General features: G+C 55.0%; 1 protein-coding gene across 6 annotated transcripts in view; it reads right to left on the bottom strand.

Moving 5' to 3' along the window:
• CAMTA1 (calmodulin binding transcription activator 1) overlaps window positions 1–24,448 on the bottom strand; it is a 969,422-nt gene that overhangs the window by 269,321 nt on the left and 675,653 nt on the right. The window lies entirely within an intron of this gene.

Below are 24,448 nucleotides of genomic sequence, written 5' to 3'. Positions count from 1 at the left end.
TGTGTGTGTGTGTGTGTGTGTGTCTGCCAGCCCCAAGCAGGGCAGAGCAGGCCCTGGGCCCCTGTAGTGCCTTCCTTTTATCCTGTTCACTGAGAAGTTATGCTTTCTGCTGACTTCACTCTGTAAGCTGAGTTTATCGCCCCGGCCTTCCTCGCAGAGGATGATGGGAAAGACGCCCTACCCAGGAGGACTTGCTTAGCAGCTTCCCAGCTGGGGTGACCATCATGCTCTCGGCAGGGAGGGTGCCCTGAGCCTAGTGGGAGCGTGTCCCACCCTAGACACGTTTCCTCGACTCCGCCCTAGAGCCAGGGAGTGGCCTTGAGCCTCCTGTTTAGAAGCTCTAACCAAGCAGGCGACATTCCAACATCCACAATGTGGCCATCAAGACTTCCGGGGTGAGCCGGCTGGAACCACGGACACGGATTCAACAGCAGCATGGGTCTTTGTTTTGTCAGAACACCAAAGCCTCCGCAGAAGGGAGCCCATTAAGTTTGCATTTTCCATCATGGAGCAAGTAAACAAACCCAGAGGAAGCTCTGCCCATCACTGAGCTGGCTTCGCGACAGGAAATGGTATGAGTGACTTCGTTTTTAAACATTATTATCCTCTTGAAAGCAAAAGATAAAGGATGCCTTGGAGCAGCCAAATTGCTTTGGCTCAAAAATCATTTTAAATACCATTTCCTTTAACAAGCCTACTGCCTGGGCAACGGATCAACACTATTCATTTTAACCTTAGTCAGTAGAAAAAAAATCACTGAAGTGCTTGTAATTATTTAGCACTCTGCTTTTTTCCCCGCCCAGATTCGTTAACTAATGACCAAAACAATGAACCCCAAGCCCTGTTTTAAGCAATTGGACAATCGGCAGTACACGCATAACATTCCGGAACCATCTTCCCTCTGTGTCTACTCTCAACCTGGGTGGGGGGATTCAGGGTTAGTTTTGGCCTTTTCCAGAAAGTGAGAGAAATAGCCTTCCCCTCTATCATCTGTGCTTGGGAAATCACCAGGCGGGGGTGAGAGCTCACCCGTGCCCGCCCTTAAGTGAACAAGCATCGAGAGGCTCCTTGAGAAACCTTACGAACTGGAAAGAGGGTGGGTGGAGTCCTCCCGGCTCTGCCTTGGTGAATGCGGCTCAGGTGATGGCAGGGGGTACATGGAGGCCGGGGTGGTCTCTCAGGGTGCTGTGCAGACCAAACACCATCAGAAAAGCTTGGAGGAGTTCAGATGCGGAGGTAGACCGTGCTAGAGCCTCCTTTTTGTTTTGGAAGGGAACAGAAGGAGTTTCATTCGGTTATTTGAGAACAACAACACTCACACAGGTTCAAAGAAAATGACATTCACAGAACAAAAGCTGAGTCAGTGGATTGGAGCTGGAGTGGAGAGTCACAGGCACAGAAAGAAATACCTTTGCTACTGAAGCCAGAAGTCCTAAACTGCTTTGGGGTTATGTCCTCAGTGTGGAGGCCCAAGGTCTTCCCAGGAAAGAGCATCCTGCCTGAGAGAGGGAAGCACCTCCCACTTTCTGTCTCAGGGAGAGGATCTCGGCCTGACAACTCAGTCAGAGAACCCCTGTGGCAGCAGCACCTTCTAGCACAGACCTCAAAAAGTAATGCACGGTGCCTGGGTGCCATGGCCTCAGGGAGGGGCTGCTTTGTCACCACTGTTTTTTTTGTTTTGTTTTGTTTTGTTTTGTTTTTTTTGAGACAGAGTTTCACTCTTGTTACCCAGGCTGGAGTGCCGTGGCGCAATCTCGGCTCACCACAACCTCCGCCTCCCAGGTTCAAGGGATTCTCCGGCCTCAGCCTCCCGAGTAGCTAGGATTACAGGCACATGCCACTATGCCCGGCTAATTCTTGTATTTTTAGTAGAGACGGAGTTTTGCCATGTTGGCCGGGCTGGTCTCAAACTACTGACCTCAGGCGATCCGCCTGCTTCTGCCTCCCAAAGTGCTGGGATTACAGGCGTGAGCCATCGCACCCGGCCCGTCACTGCTTTTGATAACGACAGCTCCGACTTTATGGAGGGTTCACTGTTGTGTTCTGGGCAGATGGACGCCCACAGCAGTGACCGCACATTCCTAACTGCATCTCTTATGCAAAGCACGTCTCCACATTGTCCACGGTGCAATCCCATGTGAGGAGGCATAGCAAGGGAAGCTCGGCCCCAGATTCACCGGGAGGACGGGCTGGTTCTGCATGTAGGGAGAAAGAGCTATTTGTTCCCATCGTACCCTGCAACATTAAATAGGACGCCCGAGTCACTCCTACAGCAGAAAGCAGTCACCTAAGGCAGAGGCTGCGGGGGAGGGCTTCACCTTCAGGACATCACCGCAGAGCAGGCCTGTGAGATCCGACATCCCAGCATGGAACGTATCCACTGGGATCCAAGTGCGCTCCTGTAACTGCTGAAAGTCACCCCATCTGCCGAGCAGCCAGAAGCAAGCTGATGATGCCAGTAGCCAGTCACCCCGTCTGCTCAGGGGCCAGACATGGAGGAGTGGGGAGGGACATGTCCACCCTCATCTAGGTCATGGGATGTTGGCCGAAGGCCCCTGGCATGGGAACTGCTCGGGCCAGTGGGTGTGGAGGGCTGGACGGGAGAGGAGTGAGGATAGCCTCCACCACTACAGTCTCAGGAGGGCGGGGAGGCCAGATGTGTGCCACTTTAACGAGTGTGTATTTACCAAACAGATAAATTCTGAGCAAGGCTTTGCGTTCCAAAGAACTCACCACCAGGTCCCTTGTGAGTCTCCACCTGCCTGGACTGTGAGCTTCCTAAGGGCCGGGTCACCCCTGCAACCCTAGCACCTGGCATGCTGCCTGACCCCTAACATGCATGGATGCCTAAGGAGTGAGTTCCTCCGACACCAGGAGAACGAGATGCAGAGGCTCGCCGGGAGCCCCAGTGCCCTGCCTGCCAATGGCACGCATCTTCTCCAAACACAGCCTCTCTCTGAAGAGCTGCCTCAAATCAGCCATGCCTTGCCCTGACAGCTCTTTCCTTCCCCTGCAAAGACCCTCGAAAGATCTCTTGGCTGTGATTTGATCTGAGCTCTTCTGGAAGGTCCTATAGAGGGCCCCATCTAGGTTGTTGAATCTTCTTCAGCATCTGGAAATGGGGGACAGAAACAAATGGGAGTGTGTCTAGGGGGTGACAGGCATCACGGCCCCCCTCCCAGGCCGGGGCCCATCCGTGGCAAAGGAGGCCCCAGTAATAGCCATCCTGGTTTTCTTGCATGGGAGGCCACGGAGTGTGGTGGCTGCTGCCAAAGGTGACTGAGGTGGGGAGAGCTCAGATTTACCCAGAGGCTCTGTGTCCCTATTTGCAGAGATGTCAGAGCCTATGTGGCACTGGGGGTGGCAGCCTGTGTGGGTGTGCCTGTATGTATACGTGTATGTGTGAATATGTATTGTGTGTGACATGTGCATGGGTATGTGTGTGTATAAATGTGCATGTGTCCACGTCTGCAATGTGTATTGTGTGTATATATATATGTGCATATGTATATCATCTGCATGTGTGTAATGTTAAGGTACATATCTGTGTTACACATGTATATTTATATTGCAAATTACAAGCATTATGTGCATATGTACATGTAGGTATGTGTATGTGTGTATATGTATACATTTATGTGTACTATGAGTATGTATGCATATGTGTTTATGTGTAATATATGTGTATGTATGCAAGTGCTTATGTATATGTGTGCATATATGTGTTTATGTGTATATTGCATGTGTATATGTATCATGCATGTATGTGTATGCATGTGTACAGATGTGTGTGTGCATGTGTATTGTGTGTACGTGTGTGTGTGTGTGTGTGTATTGTATGTGTGTGTGATGGGATGGGCAGAAAGGCTGGGCAGAAATAGGCTGAGTTGTCATCCCTGATCCTAGCCCCTTCCAGGGTCCCTTTGCTCCTCGGGGCTCCAGGAGTGAAGTTAGGGGTAATGAGGACTCTTTGGAGCCAGTGGGGTGCCAGACACCAGGGTCTGGAGCCATCCCTGGCCACTCCAGGCCTCCATTCCACATCCTACCAGGAGCACCCACACTTGGCCCAGCCTCATAGCTGCTCCAGCCCCCCGTCCAGGCGCTGCTGCTGGAAACGTTCTGGTCACCTGAGAGCTCTGGGGCTCAAGCACGTAGAGAGACTCTAGAGAGATTTGCAGAGAGATTCTAGAGAGAGATTCCAGAAAGGCTCCAGAGAGATTTTAGAGAGACACTGTTTTTTTTTGAGACAGAGTCTTGCTCTGTCGCCCAGGCTGGAGTGCAGTGGCACGATCTCTCCTCACTGCAAGCTCCGCCCTCCAGGTTCATGCCATTCTCCTGCCTCAGCCTCCCGAGTAGCTGGGACTACAGGTGCTGCCATCACGCCCAGCTAAGTTTTTTGTATTTTTAGTAGAGACGGGGTTTCACCGTGTTTGCCAGGATGGTCTTGATCTCCTGACCTTGTGATTCGCTCACCTCGGCCTCCCAAAGTGCTGGGATTACAGGCGTGAGCCACTGCCTCCGGCCGAGAGAGATTCTAGAGAGACTCTAGGGAGAGATTCTAGAGAGATTCCAGAGAAACTCCAGAGAGATTCTAGAGAGACCCAGAGATATTCTAGAGAGATTCCAGAGAGACTGCAGAGAGTAGATGGGAGGAGTCTCAGAGAAAGGGAAGGGAGAGCCCCGGCTTCAAAGGCAGGTGGGCTTTTCCTGAGAGGCTGTGTGGGAGGTGGCAGCAAATGACCACCACTCCAGGGAATGACTAAGAAGCTCCCAGCAGGGCTTGCATCCTGAGGCAGAGCTGTGACATGAGCAACTGAGGGGCTCAGCAGAAACAGCAAAGAACCTGGACGGAGACGAAGGTGATAGAGGAGATCAGGGTAAAGGACAAACAAGGGCGCGGGATCCCTTCCTCTGGGGGGTGATAAGAATGCTCCGGAGGCCAGCCGCGGTGGCTCATGCCTGTAATCCCAGCACTTTGGAAGGCCGAGGCGGGCAGATCATGAGATCAGGAGATCGAGACCATCTTGGCTAACAGTGAAACCCCGTCTCTACTAAAAATACAAAAAATTAGCCGGGCGTGGTGGTGGGCACTTGTAGTCCCAGCTACTCGGGAGGCTGAGGAAGGAGAATGGCGTGAACCCGGGAGGTGGAGCTTGCAGTGAGCAGAGATCGCACCACTGCACTCCAGCCTGGGAAACAGAGTGAGACTCCATCTCAAAAAAGAAGAAAAAGAAGAAGAATGCTCCAGAAAGTGCAGCCTTTGGGGACACTCAGTTTCTTGTAGTCCTTGTCCCTCTACTCTTCAGTCAAGAACTCAGCACCTGCTGCGAGCCAGGCCCTATGCAGGACAAGAGAGCCGAGAAGGCGCCGCATCCTCAGCCTCGCCTGCAGGCTGCAGCAGGTCCAGCATCTGAATGGGATGCTGGAGATCTAGGGCCGGTCCTCCATGGATGTCCAGACAGAGCTGGCCCTAGGGTGGAAATCTCAGGAGGTGCCCAAACACTCAGCCATGAAGACGAATGCCATTGCAGTGCAATATTTTAAAATATCAAAATTAATCCAAAAATCCATGATGAACAAAATATCAACATTTTAAATAAAGACAGGGTCAGTCTGACTGATTTCTCCCTTTGCCTTAAAGTTTTGGTGTGGCCGGGCATGGCCCCAGAGCTGGGGTGGGGCTTGACCCTGAGTGAAGGTTTCTTACCCCAAAGTGCTGCCTTCTCAGTTCCCTCTTGGTGGCCACAACTCTTCGCTCCACGGTTAACTGAGGAGCTTGAAGAGTAGCCGATAACCGCTGAGGGGCCTTCATGCATTTGCTACAGGAAGGGAGGAACATGGGATGCACAGATGGGAGAGAGGCCAGCTGCGGGTCAGAAAAGAGCCCCTGCTATCAGGAGCATCTCTGCTCATTGAGTATCTGCTACCTGCCGTGTATCACGCTAAGTGCTTCACATTTGTTAGGGATTTTCCCCTCCCAACAAGCCCTCGAGGCAGGTGCTATTCTCATCTCCATTGTACAGGTGAGGAAGCTGAGGCCCAGAGAGGCTGAGGTTAAGCCACTTCCCTAGAGAAGTCAGAGGCAGAGCTTGGATGTGCTGGGAGGGCAGACTGGGGAAGCCCCCGCTTCTGTATCCAGGGCGTTGCTCACAGGGCTTTTCAGAGGCAGGATCTTGCCTTAGATCCTGCTTGGGGAGGTGGAGCTCCTGGGAGGAAGGATAAGGTTCACCCGAAGTGTCCTTTTGACCATCAAAGTGGAACCCACCAGCGGCACTGCCACGACCCTGAGGAAAGGTGCACTTGGGTCATCACAGGCATGGGAGAGACAGGGAGCCTGAGATTAGCTACGCCTTAGGTCTGAGGGAGCTGAGCTGCAGCAACAGGGGACAGAGACCACCCTGGAAGTCAGGTCTCAGAGGCCCAAAGCAGGCCCCCGTCAGCCTTGGAAATCTCCATGGTGACAGATGACTTGCCCCAGGGGAGGCTCAAGAGGGAGACCCTGCCTTTCATTCCTTAAGATGTGGGCATTATCAGTCTTGGCCGGAAGTAGAGAGGCCCAAACAGGTCCTATGAGGTTGGACGTGCAGAGGCAATACAAGAGTGGGTTGTTGGAGCTGGCCTGTACTGACTTATGAAAGCAGCCTGGTACATTCTTGAGAATTTTGCAATGGATGTGATGATCTTATGTTGGTAGCTTGAAGTCAGCTACAGTGGTGGTATTTACACCATAGAAATTGGCAAACGTTACCAATCAGGCATTTTTTTTTTTCTCCTGGAGAGCTGATTGTTAGGCATTTACCAGCATAGCACTGCTTTATAGGACAAAATCTGAACACCTATGAAAATCTGGCCATTCTGCAATCTGTCACACCGAATTGAGGGGCAGTTACGTGTCTCTTCCTAAAAGAGGCAATCATCATCTCAAACAGCAGTTATATGCAAATGTCACTTCTTGAGCTGGGAAAGCGTGGTCTGTTTCTGGCAGTAGAATGATCTTTTATCTAATTAAGCTCAACTTGGGCTAATGTTGTGAGCGTGCACTCTCTGATCAGACACCAACAGCTGGTGGCTGACGTGCATGCCAGGGTGGCCTGAGAAGCTGGCCTGGAATGTTAAAAATGCTGTGGGTTGCCCACCATTTCTACTGAGAGGGAAGTCTCAGAAAGAGCCCCGGCCATGCAGTCAGGAAGTTGGGGTTCAAGCCCAGCTCTTCTGCCAAGTCATTGGGTGTCACTGTATAAGTCAATGGCCCGCCCTAGGTGACAGCTTTCCCATGCAAAGCAAGGCACTGGGCCGGATGGTTTCTGAAGTCCTGCCTGGCCTGGTAGGGAAGGGGCAGAGCCACTGTGATTCAGTGGAAGGAGCTCTCCCGGACTCACCCAGGGGCCCAGAGCCTGGCAGGGTCCCAGCAGTGGAAGATCCTGCCAGTGACTCTGGCAAGGAACGGCAGCCCCAAACCCCAAGCATGCTGGATTCTCTCTGCTGTGGACCTCAGCCCGGCACTGCCCATACTACTTCAAGTTCAGAATTATGACTTTGGCTGAAGAGGTGCCATGCCCAAACCCTTTCACCTTCCCCAGCTGCCCCTAAAGGCAGCTGATTCTGGGAAACCAAGAGCAGCATGTGGCGGGGAGCATGAGCGGCTGTCAGGAGGGGGATGGGGATGGGGCCTCCTTCCCCTCTCCCCTGTGGCAGCAGGAGTGACTGCTCTGACACACCCTGAGAGATGAGGCATGATCGACACACGGGTGACAACTGGCAACTGCTGCTATGTAATGCGCGCATAAGGGCCGTGGCTTTCAGGCTCAGAAGTCAGGGGACACAGGGAGGCCATTAGTCAGGAAAGGGTGGGGGACTGGGAGTGGGCAGCCAGAGAAGATCTTGCTGCGGAATTTTGAATCCAAGCCTTTTGGAGGCAACAGAAGGGGCTGGATCTAGGTCCGGGCAGCTCTGGGGACAGTCCCAGAGTCGCCAGGGCAGGCATGGCCCATGGTGAGCATGGGCCGGTGCTTGGCCAAGGTCTTTGGCTGTGAATGCTGGAAGCAGAGGCCTGGTGGGTCACAGTGTGCGACTCAGCTGATGGCCAGAGAGGGGAGAACCTAGGACAGGGGCTTTGTGGGCCCAGCTTGGCACAGGTGGCTCTATCGGGGTTATCATGTGGTTTTGTAACAACACAATGGTCGTGACAACAGCCACAGTTGTTATCTGAGTGCTGGTCTGTGTCTGACCCTGTGCAAAGTGCTTTCAAAATTCTGTGGATGAGGAAACTGAGCCCCCGGTTATGGGTTAATTAGCCTGAGGTGACACAGCTCCACGTGGTTGAAGAAGTGGGATTAGAACCGGGGTCAGTGTGAACACCCAGGCCCTGGCCTTGCGGCTGTACCAGAACAGCCCTTTCCAGGCCTCCTGGGCAGAGGCTCAGTCTCCTGGGACTGGGGGTCAGCCTGGGTCAGGCTGGTGAGCCCCCCGAGGGAAGGTGGGCCTGAGGTGGGCAGCCCCTGAGCCAGGTACTCACCCACCTACCCACACCGAGTCCACCCTGGGTTGGGCTGGTGATGGCCCTGGGGCCCCAGGCCATGCTGTGCAAATGGCTGGGTTTGATCTCTCTTGCTTGGTGAGGCTCAGAGTGAATGCTGGGTCTACGATATTTTAGCCCATGATGAAGTCGGCACTTACTACCTATGAGGGTAGTAAGTGCAGGGCCAAGGTGGGGTTCCTCCAGTGTCCCTGGCCAAGGGTCAAGGTGGGAATAAAAATGAGAGAAAGGTCCTCTGCCCCAGGAGGGAACAGGCCCAGGAGGTGTTTGGAGCTCAGGGCCAGGTCAGGGGCCAGCCCACTCCAGGAGCTGCCCCTGGAGTCCTGCCACTGCCTGTGGGCTGTGTTCTCCAGCTCCCTGTGCACCTGAGGAGACCTCCAGTCAGCAGGAGGCTGCAGAAAGGTGAGGTTTCCCTCCCTAGCGTGGGGTGAGACTCTCTCTGCAAACCCCTCCCCACCCCAGGCTACTGCCCTGTCCTGGGGTCAGCAAGACGCCAGCTCTCAGCCTCCAGGACGCTGAGCCCCAGTAGCCTGAGGTCAAGGGGGAATCCTCCAGCCCCTGCTCTGGTTCCCAGCTGGTCCCCCTGCCCAGAGGCTTTTACAGTTCACCCCGGGAGAGGAAGGGAACTTGCTTCTTCCCAGTGGCTTTGGCTGCGATCTGAGAGGGCTGCATTCCTTGTCTCTGCCCTTCCTCGGGGTGGGGAGAAGAGCTCCCCGAGCTGAGGGTCTCCCTCCGGCCCAGGCTCCCAGGCTGCAGTCTGTGGCTGTGGTGGCTTCTTGTAGCTGCCATGGGCTGCTCTGCGCCAGATGTTAGCTCCAACTCAACATCCCTTCTTAATGCAGAATTTGCATCTTAAACTTCTCGTGGCTGAAGCAGGACTCCTGATTTCCTCCCTGAGCTCTCTTCCTCCAGTCTGACTGCAATGACAGATCTCCATCCATGCAGCCCTCCTTCATGCCTCTCTTTCCCTCAACGCCTCTTTCCTGCTCTCAAATATGTCCTGATCCTGCAGGGGGCGGGAGGGTTCCCCGTTGACCTCGGGCTGCCGGGGTCCAGCTTCCTGAGAGAGGCTGAGACATATTGAATGCAGACGGGGTGGCTCGGCCTCCTGCCTGGAGCTCTGCAGCCCTCTCAGGCTGTGCAGGTGGCCCCAGTTGGCTGGCACCGGCTCCAGGCTCACCCTGGGATGACATGGGGTGGGGCCTGGGCACATTTACAGCTCTCATCACTCTGACTGAGAGGAGGTGTTGCCAGAGCCCCTGCATCAGAGACCTGAGCTGGAGACTTTCCACAGGGGTCGCCTGCAGAGAAACTGAGGGCACAGAGAGGGCAAAATGAGACCCCATGGGAGCTCATTTCTTTGGAACCGACAGTGTTTTTCTGAGAACTTGGTCTCCAAACTAAGAAATATTTTAGCAATTCAGGATCAACAAACATTTCTGCCCTGAATTTCCTTCTCAATCCTCCAAGCTAAACTCACAGAGAATTCTCATGCCTCGGGTCCCCAGGGTCACCCTTTCTGGGCATTCCAAAGACTGTCTGATGCTTCAGTTCTGCCCACGCTACAACCAGTTTAAACTGCATCTCTAAAGAGCATGCCTTCTCCCTCTTCAGGAGGAGGAGGCAGGCGGGGACACACTGCGGGGAGAGCGCATCCATTTGGCGGTCTTTACCGAGTGCTGGTGCTTGCGCTCTTGGGGGCACAGCTGGACCTAGGGGCAGCCATGGGAGAGCCTGAGAGAAACTCCAGGAAGTAGTGACCTGGCCCTGCCCTCAGGAAGCCTGGTTCTGAATGGGTGGATGCCATTCACATCTATCCAATAAACAAGTACTTATGTGCCAGACATGGCTCCAGGCACTCCAAATGTAGCAGTGAACAAAACAGATAATGCTCCCGACCCTATGGAGCTTAAGTTTGAAGGACGGGGCTGGGCTTGGGGGGATAGACAAGGCATAAATAACACAGTGGGGCAGCAGCAACATGATGGATGGGAAAACACGACGTGGAGTGAAAGAAGCCGACTATATACCCGAGCACATATACCACAGGATTCCAGTTCTACGAAGTTCTAGAACAGAAAAAAAAGAACCTATAGTGAAGAAATCAGAACAGTGGTGACCTCTGGGAGTGCAGTGGGGACTGACTGCAAAGGGACATGTGGGTGCTTTCTGGGGTGATGGTGATGTTCCAAATCTTGATGTGGGCTTGGGGTATGACTGACACATGCATCAATCGAAACTCATCAACTAGTGCACTTAACATGTATGCGTTCAATTGTTTCGCCATGTATAAACTCTACTTCAAAAGCAAAAAAGAGAACTGTATGCAAATATTGAACTTTGGTTAATCCTTTGCACCTTGAAAGACTTGGGGGAGGTGTGCTGTGGCAGCTGCTTACTTTGAAATACTTGAAAAATTGCTGGATAGGTGGAACACATAAGTGATCAAACGATATGGTCAAATGTTAACGGTAGAATCTGGGTGGCAGGTGTATGGGTGTGTGTACAATTCTCTCAATTTTCTGTATATCATAAACATTTCATCATAAAATGCCGGGGAGCGGGGAACAGAGGGGCTTGCCAGAGAGTGAGGGAACATTAGATGGAGTGTCAAGAGGGCTTTGATGTGGAGTTGAAAGTTGAAACGAGACCTGAATCTTAGTGTCAACCATGGAAGGTCCAGGGCAGCCTCCAGGCAGAGGGAGGAGCACGTGCAAAGGCCCTGAGGCAGGAAAGGACCCGATTCTTTGAGGAGAGAAAGAAGCCAGTACGGCTGGAGAGTGAGCAGGGAGAGGAAGACCAAGGTCAAGGGTACAGGTCTTCAGAGGTCATGGTAAGGTTTTGGACATTAAGTGCTGTGGGGACTTCTTGAACTGCCTGAAGCATGAGGGTGATGTGATCTGATTTGAGATTTAAATGGGTGCCCCCACTGCTTTGTGGAAAGTGCAGCACAAGCTAAGAAGGAGGGACTCCAGCTCTGGGTAGGAGGTAGCCATGGCTTAGGGTTGGGAAGCAGAAGACAGGGAGAGAAGGAGGTGGGTTCAGGACATATTTTTGAGCAGGAAAGAGGCAGTGAGGGAAAGAGAGGCATAATGGAGGGTTGGCTTGAGCCTCTGCATGGATGGAGAGCCATTGTTGCTCTAAGGCAGGAGGAAGAGCAGCTCGGGGAGGAAACCATCATGGGTCCTGCTCTAGCCATGAGAAGTTGGAGATGCAGATTCTGCATTAAGAGGGGATGTTGAGTTGGGTATAAAGTCTGGTGCACAGCAGTGAGGGAGGGGGCAGATACTAACGTGGGAGTCACTAGCATACAGTTGGCACTGGGGCCATGGGGCTGGATGAGATGATCCCAGGAGAAAGTGTAGACAGAGAAGAGAAGGCTTCAGCAGCTCAGGGATAGTCCAGCATCAGGAGGCTGAGCAAGAGGGACTGCAAAGAACAGGCAGGAGGGAGACAGCCGGGGAGGTCTCGGCAGCAGGGAGCATTCATAAGGAGGGAATAGCCGCCTGAAGGGGTGCCGCTGGGAGGCCAGGAAACATGAGGATGGCACAGTGACCTGCCGGTATAGCAAAGCAGAGGTCATTAGTGACCTCTTCAAGAGCCTCATCAGGGCCTGGAGAAGAAGGAAAGCTGGAAGGAGCAGGGGGAGGAGAGGAAGAGACGGGACCTAGGGGCGAGGACATCTCTCTCTCTCTCTCTCTCTCACACACACACACACACACACTCTCATATATGCACATGCAGGCACTCACACACATGCAAAAACACACACATGCACACATACATGCACTCATACACACATACACTTACAAATGCACTCATACACACATGCACTCACACGCACACACATGCACTCACACACATGCATGCACACACAAGCGCACACACATGCACTCACACGCACACACATGCACTCACATGCACATACACATGCACTCACACACACACAAGGAACACACACAGGCACTCACACACAAGCACACATGCACATGCATGCACTCACACACAAGCACACACACACACGGACATGTACTCACACACATACTCATGCACACATACACTCACACACAAGCACACACGCACTCACATGCACACACACACGGACACATGCACTCACACACACATATGCACTCAAGCACACACACACAAGCACACATGCCCTCACACACATATGCACACACATGGACACATGCATTCACACACAGTCATATGACTCACACACGGACATACACATGCACTCACACTCATACACATTCACACACATGTACACACATTCACATGCATACACACTTGTGCACTCATACACACTGACATACACTCATACACACATTCACACACATGCACACACATACATCTTCTGCGGGAGGCAGAACACTGAGCCGAAGGGAAGCTGAACGCACAGGAGCACGTGGCTACATGAGTTCGGGGGCTGTCAGCTGGTGGGGCTGCTCTGGCAGAAGCAGTTAAGGGACAAGGTAGAGAGGCAGAATTGCAGGGACAGCAAAGAAAGACACGAGGCAGGATGGCTTGGCATGCTGGGAGGTGGCCTAGGTTCCAGGGCCTTCAGGCTTGGGATGCCTGCTGAGCTGGGCTAAGCTGGGCTGAGCTGGGCTGGGCTGAGCTGGGCTGGGCTGGGCTGGGCTGGGCAGGAGGCTCGCCGGCACGCACCAGCACATCTCACATGGCAACCCAATGAGGCCTGGGGAAGACACCCTGGGCTCATGGCTGCCTTCTCCCAGCAGCCAGGTGGAGTGAGAGGACAGCTCTGTTAATATTCCCCATCACCTAGGGGGACCCTGGCATGTCTGGAAAAAGAGCAGAAAATCACCCAGGACGTCCTGCCCATTTTGGGGTGGCGATAGGGATGCCTAGAAGCCTCCTTCAGGCCCTGCCAGATCCCAACTCCAGCAGGAAGGCAGGAGAACTGAGAGGGAGGCTTGCGGAGCAGTGACGCCTGTGTACAGCTGTGTGTACCTGCGGGTACCTGGGCAACCTGTGTACACCTGTCTAGCCAAAACCATTTGCCAGGAGTCTGAAGCAGATGGTGTGTCTCCCGTGGGAATACAGAACCTGCATCCCGAGAGCCACTGAAATATTAACGGTGCTAAAAGTGGTGATGACACCATGTCATGGGACTTCCCTGTTGAGCTAGAGTCTCTGACACACCCACGCAGACCAACGTCGCCAGCTGGGCGCGGCTGGAGGCCCAGAAAGCTGCTGACGTCCACACACAGAACGGGTCACCCATGGCCCACGTTTTCCACTACATTCTGTGCCACTACGTCTGGATTTCACTCTTTGCCCTTTGAATCACTTCAGAGGCAAAAGAGAAAGTGATTCCTTGAGGCAAAGTTTTGTCTTTTGCTTTGGAAACTACAGTCTCGCTTTTGCTCCAAAGGAGATTAGAATATTAAGGACACAATGTCAGCTGAAGATTACATGAAAAGGATAATTAAACAAAAGCCCCATATTATAAGCCATCTAGAAGGGAAATTAAGCAGCTTCTGCATTCTCTGCATCTTTGAAGGATGTTTTTAGAGGGGGGCAGGAATTGTTTGGCTTGATAAATAAAGATAGTAACCAAACTGCATTGCCCATTGTTCTGGCTGTATATGAAAAGCGATTGTTTAGCCAAGCTGACAGCACACGCCGTGGAGGCACAAACCCCTCTGCCGACAGAAGGATTAAGAGACTGACAAGTTCTGGATAATAAGACTAATTAATAATTTCCATCTCTAAGGAACTGCGGCTCCGGCAGCTTCATCCTTCCTCTCTCCCAGTCAAGCCTGGGCAGCCCAGTCCCTAAGGGCTGAGGGACAGAGGAGCGTTGGCAGGCCAGGCCAGGAGAGGTCCTGGTGGCAGTCACAGTGGGTGGTGTGGAGCAGAGGGGTTTGGGGAGGGTGGCATGCAGGAGACAACTGCCAGAAGGCGGAGCTTCCATCTCACTCAACCAGACACCAGATTCCCGCCTGAGGCTGCGGAACAAATGAGTTCTGTTCCTAATCACACAGTTGCATCTCACAAGCCTAGCGTTTTGCCGTTTGCAAGGTGGGCAGGATAGGACCTTCTCAGGGGACCCTCTTCCCTGACCACTGCTACTCCCACCCGCCCAATCCCCTAGAGTAAAAGCTGCTGGAAAGGGTGGGGTGACAACAGCCACCGCTTCCCAGGGGGCTGCTGAGTCCAAAAGACCTCTGTGTGTCTTAGCTCAATTCATCCTCCCATTCAGCTGAGGGGGGAGGCATTTTATTCTATTTTACCAAAAAGGAAATAAGGTTCAAAGAAGTTGATTCGGTTGGCCACAGTCACTTGGCTCATAAGGGTGGAGATGGACTCAAAACCTTTGGCTCTGGTGCTCCCACGTAGGTGGCCAGGAGGAACTCTCCTGATGCCCCGAGGTCTCCCCTGTACTCAGTACGCACCCGTCCACACGGCGGGAGCAGAGGGTGCCACCTCCCCAGAGGGCTCTGGCCGCATAGCAGACGTTGGCCACTGCAGTCTGCAAGGTGAAGGGTGAGCAGGGGGGCCTGCAAGGGGACCTCTGAGAAAGCCGACTGGATGTCCTCCTGTCGCCCAGTCCCCAGACGTGGGGAGGGGTGAAGGAAGGAATCAGGAAGAGGGAATCTTCTAGAAAATGCCCAGTGACTTTCCTCAGAGAGGATAATGGCTGTTTTGGGAGCCCCGCCGTATTTTTTGGAGGCTTCAGGTGGGTACAGCAGTGGCCTTGGCATCGTAAATTGCAATCAAGCAAAGATGTCTGAGCAGGAAATACCATCCACTCTGCCGTGCAGCCTTGGCAAGGGTCCTGAAATCTTAATGGAATTGAGCAATTTTTTGCATAGCACCGTAAATTCCCAGTGTCTACCTTATCTCCTCATCACGTTATTCAAGGGACATTAAATGGAGAAAGATGTGGAAGCTGCCAGCTAGAATGAAGCCAGACCCAGGAGGCAGCTCAGGAACCCTCTGGCTGATACAACCTTTCATCCTCAGCTCTCTTTTCCAAAACCCGCCCCTCCCCAGCTGCGGGAGGGCTTTGCCATTTACTAGTCCAGACGAAGCTTTCGAGGCGGCTTCTAACACCAGGGCTGGGTTTCCATCCCTGCCCTGCAGCTTCCAGACTAAGTGAGTTTCTCAGGGTCACCATGGTCACTCCCGCCAGGGTTTCCTCCTACCTGGGGCACCGCTGGAGTCCTGGCCTCCCTCACACCCCCTTGCCCTTCTCCTAATTATCTAATGGCACAAGCGTCTGCTGGGTTCTTGTCTTTCCTGCAGGCTCCGTGAAGGGAGCTGGTACTGAGTCTTCAGCCAGCCTTCCCTCTGCATGGCGAGGGCTGCAGAGGCCCGACGTGAAGCACAGACCCAGCCTCCTTTCCACATATTGATAGTGACCAAATGCTGGCCTCACAGGCAGGCCAAGCGCTTGCCCACAGCCTTCGATGACTATTGTTATTGCTCCTGATGACAGGATGAGGATGGTCACTGCTGTCACTGTCAGCTGGGGGAAGCTTGCACGGCCACGCTGAACCTGCATGCCCTGGTCTGGTGAGGCTCTTCCTGTCCTGCTCTCTTCTGAGCCCAGCAGAGAGACAGGAGGAGTCCAGGCCCTTCCCCATGCTCCCCTCCAGATCACCTGGCTGGTGCTGGTGCTGGGACACCTGTCCTGAGGGCCTTTTCCCAGACAGCCCTGTGCCGGGTGAGGTATGTGGAACTGGCTCATGGGAACTGGGATCCCTCAAGTGGTCTTGTTAGTCTCACTGGGCACTTAGCACTGTGACCCATGCTTGCCTCATGTCAGAGGGCATGGAAACTCCCCCTCCCCTCCATCCTTCCACTTTGGGCTCACCTCCAGGAAGCCTCCCCTGACCACCCGGTCTATTCTGTGTCTCCTTCTCTGGATTCACCGTCTTGACCAGCTTTAGGGACCACTGACTAGGCTAGGGTCAGAAATGGCTTTGAAGCCACATGGTCCTCCACCTGCTGTCCATGCAGGGATCCACCCCAAATGTCAGGGCTTGGCCACTCCTGTCTCTGCTGCCGTGTTCCAGCTACCCCTTGGAGTGGAGTGGGCTGGCTCAGTGTCCTCTGCCGAGGCCCACGCGCTCTGGAGCGTGCCTATGGTCAGCTCAGCTGTGGCAGCCAAGGGTGTGGAAGAAAGGCCCCATCAGACTCCAGCCTCACAGGGACGCCCAGGGCCAGGTCAGGGGAATCTCGGGGTTTATGTCAGGGTCGGTCAACCTCTCTTTCGCCCTTCTTGGCATCGGGACTGGCCCCTGTGAAGCCAGCACATCCAGGCTCGGGAAGCTGCTCTTCCTTCTCATCTCTGTTCACTGCACATGTGTGCCCCGGGCCTGTGGCCGCCGTGGCCTGGGAGCTCCCCCAGGACAGGGACCATGTCGGTTTAAGGTGCCTGGACCACGGCCGTGCCTACCCTGTGTCTTCTGGAGCCCCTTATTCTCGTCCTGACCCTCAGTTTCTTCTTCTGTGAAACACTGGGACGAACTCACCCCAGCCCTTTCCTTCCCAGGGTAGCCGTGAGAACCAAAAGCCAAGCCTTGAAGTTCCTGATCAAGCGCTCAATGGTCGTCACCCACGGCCAGGGCTGCGGTCTCCTGAGCCACGCACGGTGGTGAGCACGTGTAGGGGGACGTCACCCACGGCCAGGGCTGCGGTCTCCTGAGCCATGCACGGTGGTCAGCATGTGTAGGGGGACCTCAGCATCAGCCACGTCCCCACTCTTGGTGACTGAGGGTAACACATGGTGTTTATAAGACCAAAGATACCAGGACTGGGCTGTGGGATGGTGCACAGATGGTCTGGCAGGCCTGGGGCACCTTCTCCTCCCTGCTGACCCCAGATGTGGAGGTCTGGACGCTTCAGGAAGCAACTTGCTTCCTTTCCTTGAAGCACGTGGGTCCAAATGTCCTCTTTGGGGCAGAGTGTCAGCCTGACAACAATGCCTCCTGTTGCTCTCATCTCCCCCCAGCCAAGCCTCATTTGGTGGGAGCCGTGGAGCCCTGTCCCAAAGATGGGTGGCGGTGGAAGCCCCAGGTACAGAGCTAGTTCCATCAGGCTTTATTTCCCAGCCACTTCTATTTCACCCTGATGAAACATAAAAATGGTTACTGAGCAAAAAGCTCAGGTATTTTTTATGAAGCTATAATATTCTCCATTTTAAGAAAGATTTTTTAAAAAGAAGAAAGAAAAAGAAAGAAAGAAATGATGCCCTCTTAAGCTAGTTTGTGCATCCCAGAGATGGCCTGCTGGAGAAGAGCCCAGCTCACCCGAGTGGAGAGGTCCCCACCACCAGCAGGCGGCCACGGGCTAAGGGGCAAGCACGGCCATGCTCTTCCGGGTGTCCCACTTGGCCTGCAGTCCCTTCCATGACCGAGCTCACCACCAGGGCAGTCCTTCCCGAGGGCTGCAGGGCATGGTCCTGTGGGGAGGTGCGGAGGGGCTGCACTTTTGGGGAGGCACTTGGGTTGCCAAAATGCTGTTCATTCTCCAAATAGACATCAAGTCTGTTGGGTGGCTGAGGGACATTTATTGCAATGACAGCACCACCATGGTATAGCCTTGGCTCCCTTCTCTGTCCGGGCTGCAGAAGATGTTGGTATGAAGGGTGGAGAGGTTGCCTGTACCAGTAGGGCTCCTGCCTGGCTCATGCTTTGGGAGGGGCTGGCTGAGCCTAGCTCAAGCCCGCTGGGAGAGAGAAAGCAGAGGTGGGATGCTAGGGATGGGGTGGGGATGTCACAGATGCTTTCTCCAGGATTCAGGATATCAGCTTACAGGTCTACCTGGTGCTAGCAGCACCAAGCTGTCATCTGTGGGATGCGTGCCCTGTGCCAGGAACTGGGTGACATTTTAAATGCACAGCATCAATGCAGACTTCACTCCCTCAACAGCCTCTGTAGTCCGTGCTGCTGCTGGCTCCATTTTATGGATGAGCAAACTGAGACTCAGAGAAATTAGATAGACTGCCCAGAGTCACACAGCTAATAGCTGCTGCTTTGCTGTTGGCTCCATTTTATGGACGAGCTAACTGAGACTCAGAGAAATTAGACAAACTGCCCAGTGTCACACAGCTAATAAGTGCTTCTTTGGGTGATCCTAACCCCACTATTTGATGGGTCTAAACCCTACCCCACACAGAGGGCTGATGGCGCCCATCCACTCACCCAGAGGCCCCGGAAGGGCAGCCTCCTGTGTGGTTGCAGCGGGCAGGAGCTGGTGTTCAGGGACCCTGCAGGATGCCTAGACCCGACACAGCAGCACGCTTTGGTGCTCCGGGAAGAGACACATTCTGAGGACCCTTTTTGGGGAACCAGAGGCAGTCAACTCAGAGGGCCCATTGCATTCCACAGCCAGGTTCTGATGTCAGTGGAGAGAAATATACACTAATGCCACAGTGTGGAGCTGGGCTCATCTCAGACCCACCATGAGATGCCACGGTCCCTGGAGCCAGGCCAGGAGGGCTCACGGCCTGCTCTCTGCTGGCTGGGGGTGCCTGGGACTCAGTTGCCCTCAGGGACCTGCAGGGCCTGTCCGTCTAAAAGGATTCTTCAGCAGTGAGGGGCCCCACGGCCCCTTTTGAGGGCTGCAGTGGGAAGGGAGGACTCCCTGGGGGCATGCCTGGGCTGAGGCCTACAGGGCCTGTGTCTGGGGCAGAGGCTGAAATGGCTGTTGGCTGCAAGGTCTCCAGAACAAGGAGCAGAAGTAGCTTCTCTGGGGCCTGAATATGGAACTCCAGAGGCTGTAGCAGCCTGGAGAGGCCACTTGCCCTCCTCCTCCTCCTTGGGAGAGCCCCAAGCCTGGGCTCTAGGACTGCTGGTCCCTCTACCATGGAGCTGCCCAGCCCCAGCTGTTCCTCCTATGGGCCAAAGGGCTGAGGACGCCAATGGGACCTGCTCTGGCTGGAGAGATCCATGTTCTGGCTGACTCTGCAGGGCTCCCATGGAGGGCAGATGGCCTGGGGCAGGAGTGGAAACGGGGTGTCTCCCCCAGGGCCTCTCCCTGCAGTCTTGCCCTCCTCCCCTCTCTGGGAACCACCCTAGGAAACCCTGCTTTCAGCTGGAGGGTGGACAAGAAGCTGACCACGCTGGGGACGGAATACCCACTGATTTGGGGATCTAGGGCTTCAGCTCTCCCCTGTGAACCTGGTTTCGGAGTCCCAGGCCTCGTGGGGAAGCCTGGATCCCACCTGGAGGCAGCCCCATCGAGGAGGAATCTTATTCCTCTCCTGGGGGGTGGTGAGTTCCAGGTAAAGGCTCCTGACATGGGGGCCCTTTGGGGCCAGGACAGCCTGGAGCGAACCCCATGGTGAACTGGCACTGTCCCCGCCCTGAGTCCCCACTCAGCAGCACCAGCCACAGAGGCTGCCGTGGGTGGGCTCTGTTCTGGCCACAATGCCTGTGGTGCTTAGTCTCATGGCACCTGCTCTAGGGGGTGATGGCACCCCCGTGCCCTGCACCCACTACTTCTAGGGGGACCCAGGGCTGGCAGAGGCTCATGCGGGGGCAGCAAGCAGAGAGCGTCCAGGCTGAGGGCCCAGCAGCTGTCCCACTTTTTGGCCACTTCCATGATCTGTGACAAGGTGCCCAATCTCTCTGATTCTCAAATGCCTCATCTATAAACAGGGGTGACGGTGGTGCCCCCACGGGAGGCAGTGGAGGGCAGCGATGATTGCCCCCTATTGACTGAGCAACTGTGGAGCTTCTCGGAGCCTGTTTCCTCCGAGGTGAAGTGCGGTGTGCGGTGGAGGCTCACTGTCAGCCAGGAGCCAGCACCAGAGGCGGCCGGCGGCATGGTCACTGCTACTGGTGCTCAGGGAGGTCCAGGCAGAGCTGGAATCCAGCTCCTCAGACTCCGAATCCAGGGTCCCCCCGAGGAGCTCAACTCCTAGAACTCAGGCCCAAACATCTTCCTGTTCCAGTGATTTGGGAGCCCCGGCCTGCACTGCCACCCTGTCCTGTGGTCTCCAAGGCCCCAGGTTCCCCGTCTCCCTGAAACCGTGCTCTTGCCCCCACAGGCTTGGTCTGTGCTGCCAGCGTGGGCCAGGAAGGACCCCCCGCTGCCTCCACCCAAGCAAGCTGGGCTTGGCAGCCAAACAGCCCGGCCTGGCAATGGCAGCCATGCAGGGACACACCCCCACTTCACTGGAGCTCGGAAAGCAGTCATTAAGCATTTTAGAGGACAAGGGCACAAAGAAAAACACTCATTAGAAGCAGAAATAGTTTCCAAATGAGCCATACAGAATCTGCAGGGAAGTCTGGCCTGGAATGGGGGCCTGGTCCCCTGAGGGGGCAGGCAGAGAATGCAGAGAAGGATGGAAGGTGGAGGACCTGGAGAAAGGGGCACACGGGAGGTCAGGGGGCCCTGAACCTCTGCTGCCTACCCCTCGAAACCATCAGAAAATCCCAAACAGGAAGGACTGCTCTGTCTGGCTCACCCCTTCATGCCACCTCCACCTCATGAGGCTCAGGGCCCAGTGGCTGCAGTGATACCCACATCAGGCAGTAGGGGCAGAGGCCAAGGCATCAGGAGAACGGAGCACTGCCCGCTCCTCCCCTGACTGCTGGGCGACCTGGGCCTGGCCCTGCTCTCGCTGGGTCTCAGAGACCCTTCTAGAAAATGCACTGGGCGGGCTCAGGGGAGCCTGAAGGCCCTGTCAGCTGTGACACACACAGCCCCCAGCAATGCTGAGGATGTGTGCCACCAGCAGAGGGGAAGAGATGGCCTCCTCCAGGTCATGGCTCTGGCCCTGCCCAGCTGGAGTGGACTGAGCTCAGGTCATCTGGTCCCTCCCCAGCTGTCCTGGTGACCTCACATGGTGCCTGCTAGTCATGCCAATGGTTTCATGCATCTGTGGGCCAAACGGGCTTTAGTGCCCTGCCTGTGAGAGGCTTCCTGCCTGTCTCCTTGCTCATAGCCTAATAGAATATTTGTCAGCAATGAAGAGATGGGGAGGGAGGGAGAACAGGACAAACAGAAAGGCAGAAAGAGACAGAGAGCCTAAAAGACAGACAGACACAAACAGAGAGGTTAGCACCCTTTCCTGAAAGCCCAGCTACTCAGAAGCTTACGTGCCACATCAACTCGGGCCCTCCTCTGTAAGTCTTGGCACCAACCCTGAGCGCCAGGCCCTGAGTCTGTGAGGCCTGCCCATTCCTGCTCCGGGGTGCACAGGTCACCACAGCAGAACATGGCTCTCCCAAATGCTGGCTCCTGCCCTGTGGCGGCTGTGGCTCTGTGCTGGGCACTCAGGAGACAGGAACGCATGTGTCTCCCTCGGGGAATTAACTAGTTGGAGAGGAAAACCCAGGCCAACGTAGGCAGACATGCCCACTAAGTGCGAAGTGGCCTTGGGTAACATCAGCTGGAGCATCTCAGAGGGCAGGAGTGAGTTCACGGTGGGCTGGCAGGAGGCAGCCACTGAACTGAGGCTACAAAGGTGGGGCAGTGGGTGCTGTTCCTTGGAGAAAGTCTCCTTTTTCCAGAAGCACCTCTTCCTTCCCTTCCTCCCTCCCTCCTTCCTCCAATGCCCTTACCTTTCTAGAAGGCTCACCCCCTGTAGGGGACTGAGAGAGCATAGTCAGCCCATCACTCCCTTTCCTAGTGCCTCCTGCATTCAGAGGACCAGGCTGGCTCGGGGCTGGCATCTGAGCAGTGTCCTTCCTCAGCTCCCACCATGGGCGCTGTCCTGACACCTTGGACCCCACCTAATCCTTTTTCTTGGTAATTGGTGTCAGAGACAAACTTGAGCCAATTTCCATCTGAGCCAGTATCTCATGGCTTCTTTCCTATTTAACATCAGAGAAATTAAGCCTGGCCACGCCGTCATTATCCTGGTGGTGTAATTAGCACCAGAACAAATTGCCCTGAGCGGCACCGGCTGCCGCATTGGCTCTGGGCTCCGAGCAGGACGTGCGTTGTGCTCATTGCTTTGGCCTTAGCTCCTTAACCTCCTCCTGCCCCGCACAGACCCGGGGAGCAGGAGCCCCCACACCTGTGTTCACTCCCTCTTTGTGATCTGATCACAGAAATAAGTCTGATGCTGGAGGACACAGAGGAGAGGGACGGGGAGGGATGGCTCCCCCGGGCTCAGGTAGAGAAGATGAAGAGGCCCCAGCTCGGCCATGAAGAAGCCTGGTCTTGCCATCCCGGCCTTTGGGGAGACTCCGGCTTCCCCGCCAGCTGGGAGGTAACGAACCAGACACCCATGAATCAGTCCAGGTATATCTCCAGCATACGGAGGCTGGGACACAGGAGCACCAGTGAGGGAGGGCTGGGGCAGAGAGCAGGATCCCTCTCCTCGCCTGGCCCGAGGAGAGGAGCAGGAGCAGCTGAATCTAGGAGGGGCCCGGAATGAGCAGAACGGAGCTTGGGAAGTCAACAGCTCAGACCTCGTGGCTGCCCAATGGTGTCTGATTCCAGGAAAGTAAATTTAGTGGAATTAAAAGCCACAAGAGCATGATGGAATGAGGGGAGGCAGGCGGAGGCGTGGGCGCAGGAGAAAAGGCCTGGAAGAGCGGGTGGCTGGGCTGCTGGCAGGATGCCAGCTTCCAGGGGCTGCCCCGACAGGAGGGCAATGGCTGAAGAGGTGTTCTGACCAGGGGGCATGAAACCAAAAAAAAGGAAAAGGGCAGAAACCAGACCCACGGGGCTGCAGGCCCAGGAAGGAGTGAACAGGGCTGCAGGCTGCACTGGATAAACGGTGTTTCTTGGGAAGCCAGAGTTTGTCCCTGGGGACTCAGGGACGGGCTATGACTCTGACTCAACCGCCAGAACCCTGGCCTCGGGTGGAACCCCACCCTTCATCGGGTAGAGGAGAAAACCCTCTGCCAAGGGGTGGAACACCTTGGGATCAATTCCTAGTAACAAGACCCCGAAAGCCTCATCCCATGACCATGTGACAACTCCCCTTGTCAAGGACACAGGTCTGAGCAGTTAGAAAAGCAGGTGCTAGCACGTCAGCCTCCAAGGGAGGCAGAGCCAGGGAAACTGATGACAGGGTAAGGTATCAGGAAGCAGCCTCTGCAAATCAGCACATCCCTGGACGGTCTCGGGCATCATTGGCTACTGAACTTGCTGAACCACAGACAGCTATTTCTGGGAACTGAGGGAGAACGGAAAGGGTTTGGAGGCTGGGGCTGGGCAGAGCCAATGGATAGAGAGCCTTGTCTAGGCTGAGCCCCGGCCTCCACCTCGAGATGACTCCGGCCCTGTGGGTACCTTCCAGACCAGCTCTCCCGGGACCATCAGCCTCTCTGCACTCCATGGCATGTGTGACTCTTTTCTCCCTGAGCTTGTGTCATAGCGTTGGGCAACTTGCTTCCCCAGCTGCCAGGCCCCTCCAACGACACCCCCGCCGGGTCAGAGAGCTCCTTAAACCATCAAGGCCCAGGGGTTTGCTGTCTTGAACAACAGAAAGTAGAACCATGGTGGGAAAGGCCTCAGGCAGCAACTCCTGGGTAGAGGCAACAGTGAGAACTTGGGGTGACAGAGGCAGGCCATGGGGAATGGGTTCTACCAAGAACAGTTGCAAATCAGAGGATGCATTTTGAAAAGGACCTATGTCTAGTCCGACTGCATGGATCCTTCAGACCTTCCCGCCCACACGGCAGGCAAGACAGCTGGCAGACGACCCCCAGAGGGCAAGAGGCCAGGTGGGCCTCCCGCAGCTACCCGCCCCTGGCTCAGCAACACTGTGCACAGACACCATGGACAGAGATCTGGGCACCAGGCCACTCTCCCACAGGAATGGCCAGCATGCCCAGCCACGACCTGTTCCATCCCTGCCACGGCAGACATCACAAATCGATTACGGAGCTCCTTCCTCCTTTCCCCACAGCTATCCCAATCAATCCAACTGCACCTGGCAACCTCCGGCAGCCTGTTTTCCACACGTGCCTT

Source organism: Theropithecus gelada, chromosome 1 (assembly GCF_003255815.1).
Source record: "Theropithecus gelada isolate Dixy chromosome 1, Tgel_1.0, whole genome shotgun sequence".
Lineage (NCBI taxonomy): Eukaryota > Metazoa > Chordata > Mammalia > Primates > Cercopithecidae > Theropithecus > Theropithecus gelada.
This window is presented reverse-complemented; position numbering and strand designations above follow the sequence as displayed.